The following is a 9,839-nucleotide window of genomic DNA, read 5'->3' on the forward strand; positions in this document are numbered from 1 at the left end:
CCGCGGAAGTATGAAACTAGAAATCAATCATAAGAAAACAATGGACAAAACCCCACAAACACATGGAGGCTAAATGTGCTAGTAAACAACCAACGTGTTGACAAAGAATCAAAGAGGAAATTAAAAAAGAAATACACAAAGGAAAATGGAAACAATGGTCCAAAATCTGTAGAATTCAGAGAAATTAGTTCTAAGAAGGAAATTTTTAGTAATACAGGCCCACATTAAGAAAAAAAATCTCAAATAATCTAACCTTACAGCTAAAGGATCTAGAAAAAGAAGAACAATCAAAGCCCAATATTAGAAGAAAGAAGGAAATAAAAATCAGAGCAGAAATAAATACAACTGTATAAGACAACAAAGAATAGAGAAATGAAACCAAGGATGGGTTCTTTGACAAGATAACCAAAATCAATGAATCTTTAGATGGACTCATCAAGAAAAAAAGTAAGGACACTGATAAAATAAAAAATGTAAGAGAAGTAATGACTGACCCCACAGAAACACAATGGATTCTAAGAAACAACTACAGGAAATTATATGTCTACAAACTGGACAACCTAGAAGAAATGGATAAATTCCTAGAAACATATAACTTCTCAAAACTGAATCAGGAACAAAGAGAAAAACAGAATGGGCCAATTACTAGTAACAAAATTGAATTGGTAATCAAAAAAACTCCCCCAAAATACAAGTTCGGGAACAGGTAGAACACAGGTGAATTCCATCAAACATTTAAAGAAGAGTTAATATCTATTCTTCTCAAACTATTCCAAAAAACAGAAGGGGAGGGAAAGCTTCCAAATATATTCTACAAGGCTAGCAATACCCTGATACCAAAACCAGACAAAGAGATTGAAACAAAGAAAGAAAAGAAAGGAAGGAAGAAGAAAAACTAGAGGCCAATATTCCTGATAAACACAGAGGCAAAAATCCTCAACAAAATGTTAGCAAACCACATCTTCAGTACTTTTAAAAAGATCATTCACCATCATCAAGTAAGATTTATTGTGGGGAATGCAAGGGATAGTTCCATATTTGCCAATCTGTCAACATGATACACTACATTAACAAAATGAAGGAGGAAAATCATATGATCACCTCAATAGATGCATGAACATTTGGCAAAATTCAACATCCTTCATGAACCAAAACTCTCAACAATGTGGGTTTAGAGGGAACATACCTCAACACAGTAAAGGCCGTATATGAAAACCCACTGCTAACATCATACTCAAAGGGGAAAAACTGAGAGCTTTGCCTTTAAGATCAGAAACAAGGATGTCCACTCTAGCCACTTTTATTCAATATAGTACTAGAAGTCCCAGCCACAGCAATCAGACAAGTAATAGAAGGCATCCAAATTGGTAAGGAAGAACTTAAACTTTCACTATTTGCACATGATATAATACTATATATATAGAAAACCCTAGGGGCACCTGGGTGGCTCAATGGGTTAAAGTCTCTGCCTTTGGTTCAGATCATGGTCTCAGGGTCCTGGGATCAAGCCCCGAATCGGGCTCTCTGCTCAGCAGGGAGCCTGCTTCCTCCTCTCTCTCTCTGCCTGCCTCTCTGCCTACGTGTGATCTCTGTCAAATAAATAAAATCTTAAAAAAAAAATAGAAAACCCTAAAACACTGTCAAAAAACTATTAGAAGTAGTAATACATGGTAATACACAGAAATGGATGAATTTTACAATAATAATGAAGTAGCAGAAAGAGATTAAGAAAAACAATTCCACTTACAATTGCACCAAAAAGAATAAAATACTTAGGAATAAACTTAATCAAGGAGGGGAAAGACCTATATTCTGAAAACTATAAAACATTCACAGAAGAAACTGAAGAGGACACAAATGGAAAGATATTTCACACTTTTGAGTTGGAAGAATATTGTTAAAATGTCTATATTACCAAAGTCATCTATCGATTCAATGCAATCCCTATCAAAATACTAAGAGCAATTTTCACAGCACTACAATAAATAATACTAAAATGTGTAGGGGTCAAATAGCCAAAGCAATCTTGAGAAAGAAGAAAAAACTGGAGGTATCACCATCCTAGATTTCAAATTATATCACAAAGCTGTAGAAATCAAAACAGTATGGTACTGGCACAAAAACAGACACAGAGGGGGCACTTGGGTGACTCAGTGGGTTAAGCAGCTGCTTTCAGTTTGGGTCAGGATCTCACAGTCCTGGGATTAAGCTCTGTGTCAAGCTTGTCACTCAGCAGGGATTCTGCTTCCCCCTCTCCCTCTGATCCTCCTCCCTGCTTGTGTTCGGTCTCAAATAAATAAAAATCTTTAAAAAAAAAAAATAGACACAGATCAGGGGCGCCTGGGTGGCTCAGTGGGTTAAAGCGTCTGCCTTCAGTTCAGGTCATGATCCTAGGGTCCTGGGATCGAGCTCTGCCTCGGGCTCTCTGCTCAACAGGGAGCCTGCTTCCCCCCTTCTCTCTGCCTGCCTCTCTGCCTACTTGTGATCTCTAATAAATAAATAAAATCTTAAAAAAATAAAAAAATTGACACAGATCAATGGTACAGAATAGAGCCCAGAAATAAACCCACAATTATATGGTCAATTAATCTACAACAAAGGAGGTAAGAATATACAGTGGAAAAAGGACAGTCTTTTCAATAAATGGTGCTGGGGAGACTGGACAACTACATGCAAAAAATCCTACTGGGCCACTTGCTTGCGCCCTACACAAAATCAAACTCAAATGGATTAAAGACCTAACTTTGAGACAAGAAATGATAAAACTCCTAGGAGAAAACATAGGCGGTAATTCCTTTGACATTGGTCTTGGCAACATTTCTGTAGATATGTCTCCTCAGGCAGGGGAAACAAAAGCAAAAAGAAACAACTGGAACTACACCAAACAAAACAAAACAACAACAACAAAAAAAAAACACACAAAAAAACAAAAAAAAAACCCAGCTTTGCACAGCTTAGGAAACCATCAACAAAATGAAAAGACAGTGGGCGCCTGGGTGGCTCAGTGGGTTAAGCCGCTGCCTTCGGCTCAGGTCATGATCTCAGGGTTCTGGGATCGAGTCCCGCATGGGGCTCTCTGCGCAGCAGGGAGCCTGCTTCTCTCTCTCTCTCTCTCTCTCTCTGCCTGCCTCTGTCTACTGTGATATCTCTCTGTCAAATAAATAAATAAAATCTTAAAAAAAATGAAAAGACAGCCTACTCAATGGGGGAACTTATTTTTTAAATGATATATCCAATAAGGGGTTAATACCAAAAATATATAAAAAACTTACACAACTCTACACCCCCCCCACCACCAATAATCTGATTCAGAAGTGGGCAGTGGACCTGAATAGACATTTTCCCAAAGAAAACATACAAATGGCCAACAGACACATGAAAACAAGTTCAGTATCACTAATCATCAGGAAAATGCAAATCAAAATCACAATGAAATATTACTTTACACCTGTCAGAATGGCTTGAATCAAAAAGGTAAGAAATAACAGGTGTTGGCAAGGATGCGGAAAAAGGAAACGGTGTGTACTATTGGTAGGAAGATAAATTGGGGCAGTCCTCAAAAATTTAAAAATAGAAATGCTGCGTGGTCTAGTACTTACGCTACTGGGTATTTACACAAAGAAAACACAAACACTAATTCAAAAAGATATGTGCACATGCACCCCTCTATTTATTATAGCATTATTTAAAATAGCCAAGATATGGCAGCAATCCAAGTGTCCATCAATAGAGGTATGGATAAAGAACGTGGTGTATATAATACAATGAAACATTGTATTGTATATTGTATTGTGTTATATACTGTAAGTACTATATAATATTTCATATACAATGAAATATTACTTGTCATAAAAAAGAATGAAATCTTGCCATTTGTGACATGGGTAGACCTAGAGGGTATTATGTTAAGTGGAATAAGTCAGAGAAAGACAAATACCATATGGACTGTGGGATCTAAGCAACAAAACAAATAAAAAGCAGAAAAAGACCCGGAAATATAGAGAACACACTGATGACTGCCAGAAGGGAGGGTAGGATGGGGGGATGGGAAAGTGGGTGGAATGAGAGTTACAGACGTCAATTTATAGAATAAGCTGCAAAGATAAAATGTATATCCTGGGGAATATAAGTTAGTGGTGTTATAACAGTGTTGTATGGAGACCGACAGTAGCCACACTTGTGAGTACAGCATAAGAGACTTGTTGCATCATTGTGTTGTACACCTGAAACTAATGTAACATTGTGTCAACTCTACTTTAACAAAAAATAAAAGAAACTAATGTAGTAAAAATAACCATAACTATAATAATCTGTTATTAGTTACACAATGTAGGGAATATATACATTGTAAATGTGAGGAGAAGAGGTTAAAGTGTAAAGCTTAGAAATTCTATTGAAATTGTCATTAGTTTAGGGTGTTATCATTTTAAGATATTTTATGTTAGCCTTACAGTATACACAAGGGAAAACTTATAATTACACAAAAGAACTTGACAAAGAAGTCAAAACATATTGATACAAGACATAAAAACATCAAAACAAACTAAAAAGCAGGATAAAAAAAAAAACAACAAAATGGCAATAGTTAAGACCTTACTGTATAGGAATACTTTAAATGAAAACAGATAAAATTCTGCAGAATGGCTGACTGGATAAGCAGACAAAAAACAAGGTCCAATGATATGCTATCTACTAGAAACTCACTTTAGCTTTAAAGACACAGAGACTGAGAGTGAAGGGATGGAAAAAGATTTCAAGCAAATTGTAACCACCCAAAAGGCAAGGGTAGCTCTATGTACATCAGATGAAACAGACTTTAAAAGTGGCGCAAACTGACAAGATCATTATATAATGACAAAGGAGTTGTATCAAGAAAATATAATAAGTATGCCCAACACTGGAGTATCTCAAACATAAAGCAAAAACTAAGAGCTACAAGGAGAAAAAGAGTAACACAATAATAAATGGGGACCCTAACACCCCACTCTCAATGATGGATTAATCATACCAGCAGAGAATCAGTGAAGACACAGCAGATGAACAACACCATATACCGAATGGATCCAGCAGACACACACATACCCTTCCATCCAGCAGCAGAATACGCATTCTCCAGTGCCCAGGGAACGTTTTCCAGGACAGATGATAGGTTAGGCTGCAAAACAAGTCTTAGGAGACTTAGTCAAGGAGACTAAAATCATACCAATCTCTTCTCTTAACACAGTGGTATGAGACTAGAAATCAACAACAAGAGGAAAAGTGGCATATTCATGAATGCATGGAAATTAAACCACACTCTCCTGAACAACCAACTGGTCAAAAGAGAAATTAAATGGGATGTAAAGAAGTATCTTAAGACAAAAATGTAAATAACATACCCAAATTTACAGGATGCAGCAAAAGCAGTTGTATGAGAGAAGTTCATAGCAGTGAGTGCCTACATTAAGAAGAAAGGAAAAAAAAAAAAAAGCAAGAAAGCTCCTACACAACCTAGATTTACACCCCTTAGTTAAGGAACTAAGCAAAGAACAAACTGAGCCCAAATTTAGCAAAGGAAGATAAAATATAAAGATTAGAAATAAAACAGAAACAGAAAAACAATAAAAAGATTAAAAACAATAAAAAAGATAAAAAAAGTTCTTTGAGAAGATAAACAAAATTGACAATCTTTTAGCTAGGCTACCCCAGGAGAGAAACCTAATTAACAAAATTATAAACAAAACAGGACACACTGACGACTGACACCAGGGACCTATAAGGATCATTAGAGGCAACTATGAAAAATTTATACACCAACAACCTGGACAATGAAGAAATGGATAAATTCTAGAAATGTACAAACTGCCAAGACTGAATCAGGAAGAAATAAAAGTCCACACAGCTGATCACTAGTAAGGAGATTGAATCAGTAGTGAAATTTATTTTTTTCCAATGATGAAAAGCCAAGCTGTATGGTTTCACTGGTGAATTTTATCAAACAGTTAAAGAATTAATGCCAGGGGGTACCTGGGTGGCTCAGCTGGTTAAGTGGCTACTTTTGCCTCAGGTTAGGATCTCGGGGTCCTGGGAATGAGCCCTGCGTCAGGCTCCCTGCTCAGGGGGGAGTCTGCTTCTCCCTCTTCCTCTGCCCCCCCCACTCATGCACATGCATGCTTTCTTTTAAATAAATAAATAAGATCTTAAAAAATAGTTAATGCCAATCCTTCTCAAACTCTTTAAAAAAACTGAAAAATTGAGTACACCTCCAAAGTCAGTTTCTGAAGTCAGCATTAACTTGATACCAAAGCCAGAAAAAGATACTATCAGAAAAGAAAACTATAGGTCAATATCCCTGCTGCATATAGATGTAAAAACTCTCAATAAAATACTGGCAAACAGAATTCACAGCACACCAAAAGGATCACTCACCCAAGTGCGATTTATGCCTGGGATGCAAGGATGGTTCAACATATGTAAATCAATGTGATACATCACATTAATAAAGAAAAAAAAAGTCATGCAATAACCTTATTAGATGCCAAAAAAGCATCTGATGAAATTTAACATCCATTCATGATAAATTAGGTAGGGAAGGAGTGTACCTAGGATTACTAAATGTTATATATGCTAAGTCCATAGCTAACATCATACTCAATGGTGAAAGGTTCAAAGCTTCTCCTCTAAGATCAGGACTAAGAAAAGGGTGCCCACTCCCACCACTTCTATTCAATATAGTCCTAGAAGTTCTTGTCAGAGCCATCAGGCATGAAAAAGAAAAGGCAACATTGTTAAGGAAGAGGTACTGTCTATTTGTAGATGACATGATTTTATATGGAGAAAATTCCTAAAGACTCCATCCACCAAAACAACCTGTTAGATCTAAACAATAAATTCAGTAAAGTTGCAGGATACAAAATTACCATACAAAAATCAATAGCATGTCTATACACTACCAACAAATTCTGTGAAAAAGAAATAAAGAAAATGACCCAACTTACAATAGCATTGAAACAATAAAATACTTAGCAAATAAACTTAACCAAGGAGGTGAAAAATCTCTACTCTGAATACTAGAAGACACTGATGAAAGGAATTGAAGACACAAATAGATGGAAAGGTATTCCATGTTCATGGATTGGGAGAATTAATTAAAATGTCAATAGTGGGCACCTGGGTGGCTCAGTGGGTTAATCCACTGCCTTCGGCTCAGGTCGTGATCCCAGGGTCCTGGGATGGAGTCCCGCATCGGGCTCACTGCTTCAGCGGGGAGCCTGCTTCCCCCCCTCTCTCTCTCTGCCTGCCTCTCTGCCTACTAGTGCTCTCTGTCAAATAAATAAATAAATAAATAAAAATGTCAATAGTATCCAAAGCCATCTATAGATTCATTGTAATCCCTATCAAGATTTCAAAAGCATTTTTTATAGAAGTAGTAAAAAACAATCTTAAAATTTGTATGGAACCATGGGGCACCTGGGTGGCTCACTGGGTTAAGCCTCTGCCTTCGGCTAAGGTCATGATCTCAGGATCCTGGGATTGAGCCCCGCATTGGGCTCTCTGCTCAGCGGGGAGTCTGCTTGCTCCCAACCCCGCCTACCTCCCTGCCTACATATGATCTGTGTCAAATAAATAAATAAAATATTTTAAAAATTTATATGGAACCACAAAAACCCCTGAATAGCCAAAGCAATCCTGATAAAGAACAAACCAGGAGGCATCATACTTCTTGATTTCAAGCCACACTATACAGCCACAGAAATCGAATCATCAAATGAGATTTATTGTAGGGGTATACAAGGACAGTTCAGTATTTGAAGTCTGCCAACATGATGCATCACATTAACAAAATGAAGGGTAAAAATCACATGGTCATCTCAATAGATGCATAAAAAATCATTGGCAAAATTCACATCCTTTCATGATCAAATTTCTCAACAAAGTGGGTTTAGAGGGAGCATACCTCATCATAATAAAGGCCATATATGAAAACCCACAGCTAACATCATACTCAATGAGGAAAAACTGTGAGCTTTCCCTTTAAGATCAGGAACAACACAAGGATATCCCCTCTAGCCACTTTTATTAAACGTAGTACTGGAAGTCCTAGCCACAGCAATCAGACAAGAAATCAAAGGTATCCAAATTGGTATGAAAGAAGAAAAACTTTTATTGTTTGCAGATGACATGACACTGTACACAGAAAACCCTAAAACTCCACCAAAAAACTAATAGAACTGATAAATGACTTCAGCAAGGTTGAAGAATACAAAATCAATATACAGAAATCCACTGCATTTCTATACACTATTAATGAAGTAGCAGAAAGAGATTAGGAAAATAATCCTATTTATAACTGCACCAGTAATAATAAAATACACAGGAATAAACTTAACCAAGGAGGGGACACCAGTGTACTCTGAAACTTATAAAACCTTGATGAAGGAAACTGAAGACAGCACAAATGGAAAGATTTGATTGGAAGAATATTGTTAAAATGTCCACACTACCCAGAGAAATCTACAGATTTAATGCAATCTCTATCAAAATACCACCAGCATTTCCCACAGAACTAGAACAGATAAAAAAAATTTTATGGAACCACAAAAGAACCCAAATAGCCAAAGCACTCTTGAAAAAGAACAAAGTTGGAGATGTCATGATCCCACATGTCAAAACATACTACAGAGCTACAGTGATCAAAACTGTATGGTACTGGCACAGCCAGAGACACATAGATTAAAGGAAAGATAGCCCAGAAATAAACCCAGATTATATGGTCCGTTAATCTCTGACGAGGCAAGAATACACAAAGGGAAAAAGAAAGTCTCTTCAACAAATGGTGTTGGGAAAACTGGACAGCTACATGCAAAGAATGAAAGGGGACTACTTTCTCACACCACACACAAAATGAACTCAAGATGGATTAAAGACCTAAACGTGAGACCTGAAACCATAAAAATCCTAGAAGAAAACACGGACAGTAATTTCTTTGACATCAGCTATAACGACATTTTTGTAGATAGGTCTTCGGGGCAAGGAAACAAAAGCAAAAATAAACCACTGGGGCTACATCAAAATTGGATCAGAACAGAAACAATTGACAAAACTAAAAGATAACCCACTGAATGGGAACAGATGTTTGCAAATAACAGATCTGATAAAGAGTTGGTATTGAAAATATATAAAGAACTTACACAAGTCAACGCCCCAAAAAACAAATAGTCCAATTAAACATGGGCAGAAGACATGAACAGGTATTTCTCCAGAGAGAAATACGGATGGCCCTCAGACCCATGGAAGGATGCTCGGCATCCCTCCTCCCTCCTCACCAGGGAAATGCAAATCAAAACCACCATGAGATATCACATCACACCTGTCAGAATGGCCAAAACAAACGTGGGAAATCACAAGTGTCGGTAGGATGCAGCAAAAAGGAACCCCATGCATGGAATTGTTGATGGGAAGGCAAACCAGTGCAGCCACTGTGAAAAACAATATGGAGTTCCTCAAAACATTTAAATTGGATTATCATATGGTCCAGTCATCCCACTAGTGGATATTTAACCAAAGAATACAAAAACATTAATTCAAGAAGAGATATGCACGCTTATCCTGCAGCATTACTTACAACAGCTGAACTATGGAAGCAGCCCAAGTGTCCATCGACCGATGAATGGATAAAAAAGATGTGGTGTGTATACAATGGAATATTACTCAGGCATCAAAAAGAACAAAATTTTGCCATTTGCAACAACACAGGTGGATCTAGAGGGTACAATGTTAAATGAAATAAATCAGAGAGAGACATAGGATTTCACTCCTATGTGGAATTTAAGAAACAAAACAAACGAACAAAGAAAAAA

This window comes from Lontra canadensis, unplaced genomic scaffold (assembly GCF_010015895.1).
Source record: "Lontra canadensis isolate GAN:19392208 unplaced genomic scaffold, GSC_riverotter_1.0 scaffold36, whole genome shotgun sequence".
Taxonomy (NCBI): domain Eukaryota; kingdom Metazoa; phylum Chordata; class Mammalia; order Carnivora; family Mustelidae; genus Lontra; species Lontra canadensis.